Raw genomic sequence first — 14692 nt, 5'->3', positions numbered from 1 at the left:
CATTAGTGGCGGAGAGCCCTGTCCCCGCGCAAATTAGCCATCGTCCTGGCTAGGGATGGGACGATTATCGTGTTTATCGTTAATCGCGATAAAAAAACAAATTGGACGTGTTTGCCCTCGGGGCAGACACTTTTCTCCGGCAAGTTCGGCATGTTGGCTCTTCATCCTGGCGTTCTTGACTTGTGAAGCCAAAGTAGTTCCACACATCAGACACATTTAACTTTTTTATTTGGAGGATACAATGGACAAGGGGCCGATGCAGCCATGGTGAGTAGGCTAGCATACGTTACCTAGTGACTGACTGACAAAGCTGATTTGACAGTCACTTTACCCATGCAGGCTGAACTATAGCGCGAGACAAATTATGTGAGGATTGATTGATTGATTGATTGAATACTTTATTAGAAGATTTGCAGAAGTAGGTACATGAAAATACATATTACATACAAGGTCAACTAACAGGATAAAAACCCAAGAAAGCCACTGGCTTATTTCAATTGGGGTCCTTGATACTCAATTAATCGTTACCTTCTGTCATCCACTGCTCCCACGCAGCTCGCAGTCTAGCTTTGAACGCCCTGTTTACACCAATATCTAGCGGCTGGAGTTCTTTAGTTAATCCACCCGGAATGACGGCAAGCTCCGAATTAGTTTGCTTCACTTGTTTTTTTATAGCATCGGTGATATGGGCGCGCATGGAGTCGTAGATCAATAGGGACGGAGCTGTGTGGAAAAAGCCACCCGGTCTCTTGACGTAAATTTCTCTCAGCCACTCACTCATCTTTTCCTCATCCATCCATCCCTTCGGGTTAACTTTGATGACGACGCCGGCTGGAAAGTTTTCTTTTGGCAAGGTCTTCCTCTTGAAAATAACCATCGGTGGAAGTTTCTGGCCATTAGCCTGGCAGGCGAGAACTACAGTGAAGGATGACTTCTCATTCCCTGTGGTGCGTATAGACACCGTACTGGTTCCCGTTTTCTCCACAGTGCGGTTCACAGGAATATCAAAGGTGAGTGGAACCTGATGAGAGATGAGATGAGATGAGATAACGTTTATTGCCATTTATGCATACACATTAAGCATACACATATAGGAATTTGATTTGGCGTTACAGTAATAGCATTTCTAAATGCAATGCAAACAAAACAACACAGGTCCATATCAACCTCGTCCATGTTGGTGATGTGCTCTGGCAGGATCTTCTTTTCAGTGATCTTCTTTTCGCAGTATGCGCGGAAAGTGACCAGCTTTTCTTGATAATCGTTTGGCAGTTGCTGCGAGACGGTAGTTCTTGCGCGGATGGAGAGTTTACGTCTTTTCATAAAACGAAAGCACCAAGAAGGACCGCCTCGAAATTCCTCGATGTTCATGTCCCGTGCTAGCGCTGTTGCCTTCATTCGAACTGTGACTGTAGAGACGCTTCTACTTGCTGCTCTCTGTTCAACAACCCACTGTTCGAGTTGGTCCTCTAACTGTGGCCATCTCGCTTTGTTCCCTCGGAAACTTTGTTTAGTCTTCTTTACTTGGCGCAGGTCATCTTCTTGCTTCCTCCACTTCCGTACCATTGATTCATTAATGTTGAATTCTCTCGCTGCTGCTCTATTCCCATTTTCTACTGCGTGACTGACAGCCTTGAGCTTGAACTCTGCGTCGTAAGCGTGTCTCTTGACAGGAGCCATTTTGTGGTCTTTATACACACAAGTGGTGTGGGACTGTGAGTAAGCACCGGTGTTTACTGATTACCGTAATGCTGCAAGCGGTGCGGCTTTGTAGTTTACCAGTCGTACTGAAACATTTTATTATTATTAAATTGTTTTTATTGGTCATGTAATTTTTACATTTTGATCCATATATAAGGCGCTCCGGATTATAAGGCGCACTGTCGTTTTATTTTTATTTTTTAACTTTTAAGTGCGCCTTATAGTGCGGAAAATACGGTACATACAAGGTCAACTAACAGGATAAAAACCCAAGAAAGCCACTGGCTTATTTCAATTGGGGTCCTTGATATCCTTGATAGGATATTCGCGCGCCATGTGAGGAATCGCAATTATATTACTATTTATTTATAACATACGATTATGACGATTATTTATCCGTATCCATTCATTTCAATCCATTTGAGAGCTGTCCGTTATCCGGACTGGCTAGATAAGGACACTTTCGTGACGTGAGCTGGGCAGGTATACAGTAGGATAGCTACAGGCTATCCGCACGTTCACACAGTGCATAATGTTGCTAATGAGCATTCAGATGAATTTCACAGTCACTTGCTATGTTAACTAACTAGTAAAGCAAGGCTCATTTTACCTGGAGTTCAGAGTACAACGCAGGGTGACGGTCACGGAGATGCACATGCAAATTGGACGTGTTTTGCTCATAGCCACTGCTAGCTTCAGCAATGTTTGAAGTGTCTGGGACATATTTTTTCTTAAAAAATCCATCCATCTGTCGCTGTTTTCGTTTAATTTTTCGAAGTTATTTAACGTGATATCTTATTTGTGCACCTAGCTAGCTAGATCAGCTTTTTGTATCTTTTAGATGGTTCACATTTAGACCAATCAGGAGTAGCCCTTGTGTCACGTCGTCAACTGAATGTTTAATGTCATTAATCTGATTTTGGATCAGCGGTTAGAGAGAGATGGGCGTGGATTTAGGTGCACTTTTAGTCAACATCCATTATAGCGCTGATCTAGGATCAGATATATTTTAATCAGCTAAAATGTTCAGAGGTGGATTTTATTTTAATTTTTTTAGTGGACTGAATCAATTAGTGGCGGAGGAAATTCATTCGTGGTGGCCCGCCACCAATAAATGCATATAGAGGAAACACTGGGTCCCTTTGTATTTATTATGTTAAATCATGTTTTTTCTTTTAGATTAGATTCAATCTTATTGTCATTGACAAGTACCAAGGTTGTCACAAGGAAATGCAGTTCGTCATCTAACCTGCATTGTAGAAAAGCCAAGCATGTTTCAAGTTTATTGTTACGTTACATTAAGAGAGTAAAATTCGTAGGCTTCGGTTCCTGACATGGCAGCACAAGACATAAGGCAATAGGCATAATACAAGATAAAAGTGACAATATTACAGCTAAGACAGGATACACTAGTGATGCAACTAGTAATAATAGATAGTTCAGTAATCTGTGCGCTTAAAGTTTTCGTAGTCCGTATACATGGGGATGGGGTGTACTTGGGGATGATAGTCAATTGTCTACAGTGGGCCTGTTCATGTTCTTCACTGTATGGATATTGCAATCATTGGACTTCACGGGAACGTTACCCTTATGAAGACGTACATTACTGTGAAGTCAATGCGGACGGTGGTCAACCTCGCGCTACATGCAATGAATATTTATGTCAAAAGTACATATATTTGCATGAATATCAATATGATATGTACAGTAAAGATATATGTATATAGCAGTGGAGGCTGGTGACTTCCAGAATTGAGGAGGCCAACATTTTTTCCGCTTGCTCGCTTCACTCGCGATGGAATGTTCCCTGTTCTTCTTATCTGTCTTTGTTAAAAATTATTAATTTGTGTTTGGCGGTACTGAAGGGATTGGGACACTCTCAGGATGGTGGATGAAGCAGCTTTTATTGCCTGCACAATGGGTCATCAAATAAACAAAACAATTGGCATGAATCTCTGGTCCGCCTGCAGCAGCTATTGTCCCTTCTGCTCAGGCTCACAACATTCACCACAACATACTACATACAATCAATGACATGTCAAAAGCACTCAAACACTATGTCAATCAGACACACAACATACAATTCAGAACAATACTTCATCCATTTCTAATATTTATCCTGCAGAACAGCACTCATACACGCGTGTGGCGGAAAAAGGTACTACACGTGGAATGCAACATGACGTCACTGACTAGCCATGCCCTAGATCACGAATGCTAGCAACACCACGAGTGGACTCTTACAAAATGCACCAAAACATAGAACTCATGACATAGACATAGAACATAGAACTCAACATATGTAATAAGTTACCTGCACAATGGGTCATGGTCCGCCTGCAGCAGCTATTGTCCCTTCTGCTCAGGCTCACAACATTCACCACAACATACTACATACAATTATTAATTATTAATATAAAAAATAAAACTGTTCAATAAATCCTAAATGTTGTCTACCTATTCGATGTATAAATCTCGCCAGAATCTCGCCGACCTTCGAGGTCATTTTAAGCAAAATTATTTGGCCAAATGAGCTATTATTTTCAGGGATAATAGCCATGGGTGTTCTAGACGTGTCCTGCACTGAAGTGACTGGCGAATTCTCAAAATGGCTTCATGTGATTGTGATTGGACGAACAAAATGTCAATCTTTCAGCCCTGGACTCAATGCATGATGAGGCAAGGCCTCCTGTGCCCACCCATTTTCAGTGATCTGGCCAATCACATATTGCCATGAAAAAAATTGCATTACATTGACTTCTATGAGAAACCACTTTCCGACAGGAGGCCAAAACTTTACGACAGGAGGCCTGGCCTCCGTGTAGTACCTTTTTCCGCCACACGCGTGTATGAGTAATAGAAACGGATAGGGATTCTGGCCTGTAGGTGCCTTACAATTGCAATATTGGGTTTTAGCCATGGAAAAATTCAGATTTATGAACAAAACGGAAATAATATTAATATAATATAATATGTTAAATAAATAAATAAATGAAATAAATATAATTATTGCTTTTTAAAATCTCTCTCTCTTCTCTCAAATTATTGGGGAGGCCAGGCCTCCTCCACCTCTATGGAGGAGCCTCCACTGGTATATAGTGTGATGCGTACAGGACAAGGACGAATAAGATATGTACAGTGTGCACGTATCCTTTGTGTGCACTCCTTCATAATACGTGAGAGGCAATATTTCTTATGGAAATGGTATCCATTTCAAAGCGTTTCTCCTCTTTCATCCTTCTGCCAGCGGAGTCGCAGTTGCTCATTTCTCCAGTTTCTATGCGTACGCATGGGTCCCAGTGTGCTTAGAGGTGCGCACAGTTTCACGCCAAGTTCCTTTTTTATAAATCCCAAATTTGCGGGGAAATGTACGTACGCATGTACGTACGCAAGTCACAATCAGATTCTAACCTTTCCATTATGGGCAAAACCAAAAAGTTGTATAAGGACGTCAGGGACAAGATTGTAGACCTGCACAAGGCTGGAATGGGCTACAAGACCATCAGCAAGCAGCTTGGTGAGAAGGAGACAACTGTTGTGCGATTATTTGAAAATTACAGAAAGACAAAATAACCATCAATCGCCCTCGGTCTGGGGTGACGATCATGAAATGCATCTGCGTTTCCTTGTCTTAGTACTTCTCAATGACAATAAGGTTGAATCTAATCTAATCTAAAAGAGAAATGATTTAGTATAATAACTACAAAGCAAGGTATCTGTTTTTGCAAAACAACCTCTCAAATGTTGTAGTTTAATCGGGAATCATATTTTATTTATTATACCAATACTTGGATGTTATGACATTATCATAAATAATAAGGTAAACAGTAGGACGAATCACGTTTAAACTGATTCCGTTGTCGATGCAGTCTGGAACATGTTATGGTCTGGCGAGAACTTTCGTTGCGCGGAAATTGACTGATTGGGTGAAAAGTATTTTTTGGGGGCGTTCTGTCGGGCGTTTGACTGACCATTTATATGCAACGTTTGCAGGAAAAGTGCTATAGAAATAAAGTACTAAAGTTATTTTGTTTGTAAATGTTCACTTGCTGTTGCACTACTACTACGACTGTTTTATATCTTAAATGGATATTGCACTGATTGGCATCTGTGAGAGCCACATTTCAGGTTTTATAAGGGGTTGATTTTCTTGTCACCATACCAGGTAGACAATAAAAAAAAGTTCTATAGTATTCACTCTCTGTTGGTATTTTTTCCTGTTTTACAAAGGTTTTGAGCAGTGCCAGACTAAGTGTTAGCAATAATTTTACATCGAGGTGAGTATGCGGCTCAAAAAACATGTTTTTTTGTTTTGTTTTTTCAAACGCCGTGGTATCGGATCGGTACTCGGTATCGGCAAGTACTGCACGGTCAGGTATCGGTATCGGTATCGGGATCAAAAAATGGTATCGGAACAACACTAGTAGGTACGCAAAGCTTTATAAATTAGGCCCCTGGTTTACACATTATCTGTTTATATTACATATAGCCTTTATCAAAAATAGTAAATTCGGAAGAGAAGGGCCATGTATCTAGATATTATAGTACAGTGTTTCCTCCAGGAATTTTTACATTGGTGGCGGATTTTTTTTCCGCGTGCACGCGCGCTCAAAACAACGACCTAATTTCAGCCAAAACTAGAGAATGGCCAAATTTTTTTTAAATAATATACAGAATATAAACTTGTGACTGACAGTCACATACACACACACAAAGAGCATCAGCTATAATATTATAATACGAAGTAGGCCTACATGAGCACAACAGCGGCTAACGTTACTGATTAACTGTTTACTGTAGTGCAGAGAGATGGTAGTCGTAGGCGGCGTATCAAAATGACAAAGCTAAATGTTTAATGAAGGACATGAACGATTGTCAACAACACACTCAAGCAGTAAATAGAACAGTCTAAACAACTTGGGTACTACGCACTCAACTGCGGACGGAACAATACTCTCAACCTATAGTTCCGTGCGTGAATTATGTCAACCCACCACATTACAGAAGTAAAATCACAGTCAGATGGAGCATTCGGTAAACAGCTGAGTATCAGCTGAGTTAAAGAAAACAAACTCTTACCTTTGATGACACCCACATGAGCCCTGTTTTCCCGTACTTCCCCCGTGTGTCTCTTATTGTCCAAATGTTCCCTGAATTTTAGCTGCATGTTTTTCCAGCATGTAATTCCGTTGTCAATAAAAAAATCGTCTCCCCTTCTTTTCCCCTTGACAATACTGTGTCGTTGCTAAAGTGACGGCACATAAGAATCGGTTTTTTTATACGATTTATACGTTTTTTTAACCCACAGATTACATGAGAGAAGCTATCTGTCATTATTTCAACCACTGTCCAAGTGGGGACGTTACAATACTTTCGTTTTAGAACGAAACGTTAGCCGCTAGCAGCGTTTAGCAGTCACCATTCTTGAGCAGTCACCATTCTTGAGCAAAACATATGATACAAACAAACATTCAAGAATATACAAGGTAGAGGAATGTTTTGTTTTCTTTATATTCGATCCAATACTGATGCAAGTTGTGTGTATGTATGTGTCTGTGTTTCTGGTCTTTGTTATTGTGTTTTTTTGTTTTTTTATGTTATAAAATGACAAAATACATTAAAAAAAGGAAAAAAACTAAATCTACACCACATAACACACACACACACACATACAGTATATATATATATATATACACACACACACACATTCTCTCAAAGTACAGTTGACCGTTGAAGTTGTTAAAGGACACTGGATATCCCTGGATAAGCTACCGCTTCTCCCCTCCCCTCCCCTTCTCTCCCCTTCAATCCCCTCCCCTCCCCTTCCCTTCCCTTCCCTTCCCTTCCCTTCCCTTCCCTTCCCTTCCCTTCCCTTCCCTTCCCTTCCCTTCCCTCCCCTTCCCTCCCCTCCCCTCCCCTCCCCTCCCCTCCCCTCCCTTTCCCTTCCCTTCCCTTCACTCCCCTCCCCTCCCCTCCCCTTCCCTCCCCTCCCCTCCCCTCCCCTCCCCTTCCCTTCCCCTCCCCTCCCCTCCCATCCCCTCCCCTCCCCTTCCCTCCCCTCCCCTTCCCTCCCCTCCCCTCCCCTCCCCTCCCCTTCCCTTCGATCCCCTCCCCTCCCCTCCCCTTCCCTTCCCTTCACTCCCCTCCCCTCCCCTCCCCTCCCCTCCCCTCCCCTCCCCTCCCCTCCCCTTCCCTTCCCTTCCCTTCCCTTCCCTTCCCTTCCCTCCCCTCCCCTCCCCTCCCTTTCCCTTCCCTTCCCTTCACTCCCCTCCCCTCCCCTCCCCTTCCCTTCCCTTCCCTCCCCTCCCCTCCCCTCCCCTCCCCTCCCCTTCCCTCCCCTCCCCTTCCCTCCCCTCCCCTCCCCTCCCCTCCCCTTCCCTCCCCTCCCCTCCCCTCCCCTCCCCTTCCCTTCACTCCCCTCCCCTCCCTTCCCTTCCCTCCCTCTCTTTTTATTTTGCTCTGACAATTAAGTAGAGAGGCTGCTGTTGGCTGCAGGCCCCTGGGCTTGGCCCCGGGCCAGGCGTATTACACACTGCGGCTGCACGCCTCTGCCAGTTAATTGCTCATTTTACTAAAGCCGTCCTGTCGTATCGATCCCTGCGGCCTCAGTCCCAGCCACTTACAGCAGGTCCCCTTGACACGGCCACGGGGACACACCACTACCCCTGGGGGCACGGCTACTGTACAGGTACACTGAGGTACACTTCTACCCCCTTCACCTCTGGCTCTGTCCATCTTCTTGCCCCCCCCCCCGCCTTGACTTAAGAGGTCTGGACTGATGACCCTATACCTAGAGAGAGGGAGAGAGAGAGAGAGGGAGATAGGGAGAGTGGAAGGGAAGCCAAGGAGGGAATGGAGATGTTTGGGAGGAGTAACAAGAAGAGCGGTAGAGAGAACGAGGGAGGGTGGGAGGGAAAGATGGAATTAATGAGAGAGAGATAAGGGATGGACGAGAGAAGACAGGCTGGAAGAGGAAAGTGAAGGAGGGGAGGGTATGAACAGAGTGAAGAAGGAGGGGAGGGTATGAACAGAGTGAAGAAGGAGGGGAGGGTATGAACAGAGTGAAGAAGGAGGGGAGGGAGGAGGGTATGAACAGAGTGAAGAAGGAGGGGAGGGTATGAACAGAGTGAAGAAGGAGGGGAGGGAGGAGGGTATGAACAGAGTGAAGAAGGAGGGGAGGGAGGAGGGTATGAACAGAGTGAAGAAGGAGGGGAGGGAGGAGGGTATGAACAGAGTGAAGAAGGAGGGGAGGGAGGAGGCTGCCAAAGGAGCACCTGGTGTGCCACTGATGGCTGTTCAATCACAGTGTCCCCCCCCCCCTGGCGGGAGGTCAGAGCGGCTGGTGCTCCCCCACTCTCCCCCTCTCTCTCTCTGTGGAGGGTGTTATGTAATGGGAGGTGATATGGGAGGATGGAGAACCCGGTATTGGGACAGCTTCACTCTCTGTCCAGCTGGTCAAGCCTGTGGGCGACCACAGCAACATGGCTGAATGTGTGAGCCAAACCTCCCACCTGGACGACATACATACAGGGAGGGGAGGGGGGATGGGGGAAGGTGGAGAGGGGGAAAATGAGGGGAGTGGGATGGGTGGTAGAGGAGGGGGGAGGAGGGGTGGTGGATGGGGGGATGAGAAGAGGAGAGGTTACAATTGTAGAGAGAGAGAGAGAACCGGCTGTTGCAAAATATTGAGAAAGCCAGAAGAACGGAAGAGAGAAACGGTTGAGGAGATGAGGTAGAGAGAGAACGAGAGAGAATGAATTGGAGAGAGAGAGATGGATTGAAAAAAAACTGAATATAGAAGATTGAGAGATGTAAAAAAAAACAGAAGAAAACAGATATTCAGATCTGACTTTCCTGTGAAGTCAAAAAGATGGAGAATATGAGTGATTGAGTTGAAAGGGGTTTGGGTGTCAATGGATTTGAAATGTCTTTATGGGAGGAAGGGGGAGGAAGACGAGGGGCAAAGGAAGCCATAAAGAGCAGTGAGCTTTATTCTTTGACTTGTATCCCCTTCATTTACTATTTCCCCTGTTGATGGGAAACTTCATAAATCTCTCTCAGCTCAGGGATTGATCCGACCTGATACCTTTTCAGAATACCGCCTCTGTATTCCACAGAAACACGAGATGGATAGAGAAAGTCTGAACGACTTAAAAGGCAAGGAAACTTTACGCTCAGAACTCAAGGAAATGGCATGTGGTAGATGAAAGCATTTCAATGTACTTCTAACATTCGGATGAAGGGAGTGGGAGAGAGAGAGAGAGAGAGAGAGAGAGAGGGAGGGGGGGTATTGAGTGTGAGAGGATGTAGAACAAGACAGAGATGGATGAGAGAAGACGGGGAGATATTAGTTTCACAGGGGGGAGGATGAAAGACTATGTGAACAAGGGATTGAGAGAAAAAGAAATCAAGGAAGAGAGAACCGGGGGGGAAATGGACTGAGGGAACAGGGGGAGTGTGGGAAACACACAGAGGGTGGCAGGGCATGATAGATATACAGACAGACAGATAGACAGACAGAGAGAGGTTAGAGATACGTTTAGAGGGTAGAGTGAGGCTGTGGATATACATAGTGAGAGAGAGGGGGTGTAGATAGGACAAAAAGGAGGACAGATGCAGACAGAGATTGCGTGGAAAGGTGGAAAGATACAGGAAGAGCGAGTGCGAGGGGACCAGAGGATAGATGACACCTGTATGTATGTATCTGACTTCCTAAGAACTCCCTTCCCCACCCTCACCCCCACCCTCACCCTCACCCCCTCCCCTATATCTGTCTGTCTCCCTTCCCCTTCCCCACCCCCACCCCCACCCTCACCCCCTCCCCTATATCTGTCTGTCTCCCTTCCCCTTCCCCACCCCACCCCCACCCTCACCCCCTCCCCTATATCTGTCTGTCTCCCTTCCCCTTCCCCACCCCCACCCCCACCCTCACCCTCACCCCCTCCCCTATATCTGTCTGTCTCCCTTCCCCTTCCCCACCCCCACCCCCACCCTCACCCCCTCCCCTATATCTGTCTGTCTCCCTTCCCCTTCCCCACCCCCACCCTCACCCCCTCCCCTATATCTGTCTGTCTCCCTTCCCCTTCCCCACCCCCACCCCCACCCTCACCCCCTCCCCTATATCTGTCTGTCTCCCTGGGTGTTGAACCCAGATGTGTCACCAAACTCACATCCGTTAGCTTTGCCACTGGCGATGAGAGATGAGTGACAGCCAGTCCCAACTAACATACACTGAGCTTTGACATCTTAGGAGCATCAGTTACTGGACCATCGTTAACCAGACTTACTGTATCCAAAAGTCCACTTTGCTGCCCCAAACACTGATCGACCATGTCCCGTCCTGTCCCCCACAAACACCTCAATGTTAAAGGGATAGCTCAACCAAATTACTAAATCTTGAAAAATGTGCCATTTAGGTTGACTATCCCTTTAACCATTTATAACAAAAAAGTGGTTCAGGTGCCTCAATTTTTTTTTTTTTTGGAGCAAGCTCCTTCGTCAAAGCATAATATCCCTTTAACTACTACATTCCTCAAAAACAGGACATAGAGGAGGATGACCACTTCCTGTCCGCCTGTTAATCTCTGTGCTGGACACAACACAGACAGCTAATCCCTTTAGCTCCTGTGAGGAGAACAGCAGAGTAGAGGAGCAGCAGAGTAGAGGGGCAGCAGAGGAGCAGCAGAGGAGAGGAGCAGCAGAGGAGAGGAGCAGCAGAGTAGAGGAGGAGCAGAGGAGAGGAGGAGCAGAGGAGAGGAGTAGCAGAGGAGAGGAGGAGCAGAGGAGAGGAGCAGCAGAGTAGAGGAGGAGCAGAGGAGAGGAGCAGCAGAGTAGAGGAGGAGCAGAGGAGAGGAGCAGCAGAGTAGAGGAGCAGCAGAGGAGAGGAGCAGCAGAGGAGAGGAGCAGAGGAGAGGAGTAGCAGAGGAGAGGAGGAGCAGAGGAGAGGAGCAGCAGAGTAGAGGAGCAGAGGAGAGGAGCAGCAGAGGAGAGGAGCAGCAGAGTAGAGGAGCAGCAGAGCAGAGGAGAGGAGGAGCAGAGGAGAGGAGCAGCAGAGGAGAGGAGGAGCAGAGGAGAGGAGCAGAGGAGAGGAGCAGAGGAGAGGAGGAGCAGAGGAGAGGAGCAGAGGAGAGGAGCAGAGGAGAGGAGCAGAGGAGAGGAGTAGCAGAGGAGAGGAGCAGAGGAGAGGAGCAGAGGAGAGGAGGAGCAGAGGAGAGGAGCAGCAGAGGAGAGGAGGAGCAGAGGAGAGGAGCAGAGGAGAGGAGCAGAGGAGAGGAGGAGCAGAGGAGAGGAGCAGAGTAGAGCAGCAGAGTAGAGGAGCAGAGTAGAGGAGCAGAGGAGAGGAGGAGCAGAGGAGAGGAGCAGCAGAGTAGAGGAGGAGCAGAGGAGAGGAGGAGCAGAGGAGAGGAGGAGCAGAGGAGAGGAGGAGCAGAGGAGAGGAGCAGCAGAGGAGAGGAGGAGCAGAGGAGAGGAGCAGCAGAGTAGAGGAGCAGCAGAGGAGAGGAGCAGAGGAGAGGAGGAGAGGAGGAGCAGAGGAGAGGAGCAGCAGAGTAGAGAAGCAGCAGAGTAGAGGGGCAGAGGAGAGGAGGAGCAGCAGAGTAGAGGAGGAGCAGAGGAGAGGAGCAGCAGAGGAGAGGAGCAGCAGAGGAGAGGAGGAGCAGAGGAGAGGAGCAGCAGAGGAGAGGAGCAGCAGAGGAGAGGAGCAGCAGAGGAGAGGAGCAGCAGAGCAGAGGAACAGCAGAGGAGAGGAGGGGCAGAGGAGAGGAGGAGCAGCAGAGCAGAGGAGGAGCAGAGTAGAGGAGCAGCAGAGCAGTGGAGCAGCAGAGGAGGAGAGGAGCAGCAGAGGAGAGGAGGGGCAGAGGAGGAGCAAAGGAGAGGAGAAGCAGAGGAGAGGAGGATTCTAATCCTAAAACAAGGTTGCAGCAGAAACAACAACAATAGGTCTACTAATGTCCTCTGCACGCCTACAATCAATCTCACCCAGCTCACTCCCTCCCTCCCTCCCTTCATCCCTTTAACCCACTTCTCTTCTCCTTTATTTATTGTGTAGATGATCTCAAACCTCAAATTGACTTGCGGGATAGATTCGGCAAAGCTCCCTATCTCTCTCACTCTCTCGCCTCCCTCCTTTCCCTTCTCTCCCCCCCTCCCTCCCTCCATCTCTCACTCAAAAGACTTTAATTAATCTAGCAGGCTTCTCAGTGGCGTCTGGAGGAAGAGAGAGAAGGGAGGAAACACAGAGAAACAGATAAACAGCAGCCTGACCTATTATCCTGGCAGGGAGTGGTGTAATCCATACCATAAGCAAGCCGCCTTTGATTGAGAGAGAAAGGAGGACAAACTCCCATTCTATGTGAAGGGAGGGGGGACGGACTGAAGCCTGCACCCCGCTGCCTGGAAGAAAACAGAGAGAGGATGAGAGGAAAACAGAGAGAGGATGAGAGGAAAAACAGAGAGAGGATGAGAGGAAACAGAGAGAGGATGAGAGGAAACAGAGAGAGGATGAGAGAAAACAGAGAGAGGATGAGAGGAAACAGAGAGAGGATGAGAGGAAACAGAGAGAGGATGAGAGGAAACAGAGAGAGGATGAGAGGAAACAGAGAGAGGATGAGAGGAAACAGAGAGAGGATGAGAGGAAACAGAGAGAGGATGAGAGGAAACAGAGAGAGGATGAGAGGAAACAGAGAGGATGAGAGGATGAGAGGATGAGAGGAACAAGGGTGGAGGGAGAAGTAAAAGTGGCGAATAAGATATGGGTAAGAGAGAGAAAGTAATAAAAAAGGGTACGAGAGAGGGAGGAAGAGAGAGGAGGGGGAAAAAGGGGGATATAAGAAAGACAAGTGGGCCAGAGAGAAAGATGCAGATGAGAGAAAGGTATTTGAGAAAGAGAAGCAGAGAGATTGAGAGAGAGAGAGAGAGAGAGAGAGAGAGAGAGAGAGAGAGATTGTGTGTATGTGTGGTGTCGCAGTGACCAGGGTTACAGAGGGTCATAGACAGACAGTCACCGTGGGGAGAGGGCAGTAGCCTGGGTACTACATATTCAGTGTGGGCTGGTAGAGTCATGGTGTGGCCTGGTATGTTTGTGTGTGAGAGAGAGAGAGGGGCTGTGTCTGTGTGCTCTCTTATATTTGTCATCTCCCACCGTGGTCTTCAGTGACACGTTGTTCATTTGCCAAACTGGCTAGTTGAGATTCAGGGATCGATAGAGCAAATAAAAGCAGGGCCCGGAGATAGAGAGAGGCGACAGGGTGGCACGACACACTCCATCTCTCCGCCCTCCCTCCCCTCATCACTCTCTTTTAGGGAGAGAGGTCTCTATTAGAGGATACTGAGTGGTGCTTGTCTGTTGCCGTTCTTGTTCTTGTTCTTGTTGATGTTGCTGTTGATGTTTGTAGACTCCGCTCGCCTTCTAAACGGGTCCTCGCGTATTATTTGTGGCATCTGTGAGCCCATCAAGCGCTGCAGGGTTTTTGTTGTCACGGCAATAGTCGTGGTGACGCTGTGAGGCGTTGGCTAAATTTGCATGTCTCCTGCGGTGTTGTGTGGCTGAGGGGCACTTTGTCAATATCGCTCACGTTAACATGTCACTTAGTATATCCCTCCTCACGTTAACATGTCACTTAGTATATCCCTCCTCACGTTAACATGTCACTTAGTATATCCCTCCTCACGTTAACATGTCACTTAGTATATCCCTCCTCACGTTAACATGTCACTTAGTATATCCCTCCTCACGTTAACATGTCACTTAGTATATCCCTCCTCACGTTAACATGTCACTTAGTATATCCCTCCTCACGTTAACATGTCACTTAGTATATCCCTCCTCACGTTAACATGTCACTTAGTACATCCCTCCTCAAAGGGCATCCCAGGCTCCAGACACTGAGGAGAATACACACACAGGGAGAGGGACAGTGTTTTTACCCCGACCAGGCATTTTTATGGAAATCTATGCACATTGTAAATCCAAGTTCAAAATGGAAGAGATTCA

The 14692-nt window shown here is 47.0% G+C and overlaps 1 protein-coding gene across 1 annotated transcript in view; it reads left to right on the top strand.

Moving 5' to 3' along the window:
• The window catches only part of LOC308172481 (fibroblast growth factor 11-like), a gene marked incomplete at both ends in the record, with an annotated part of 83309 nt that overhangs the window by 27168 nt on the left and 41449 nt on the right, over positions 1–14692 (top strand). The window lies entirely within an intron of this gene.

The sequence above is a fragment of the Nansenia antarctica genome (genome assembly GCF_963989245.1).
Source record: "Nansenia antarctica genome assembly, chromosome: 17".
Taxonomy (NCBI): domain Eukaryota; kingdom Metazoa; phylum Chordata; class Actinopteri; order Argentiniformes; family Microstomatidae; genus Nansenia; species Nansenia antarctica.
The sequence above is the reverse complement of the archived record's forward strand: the minus strand, read 5'-3'. Positions and strand labels throughout refer to the sequence as shown.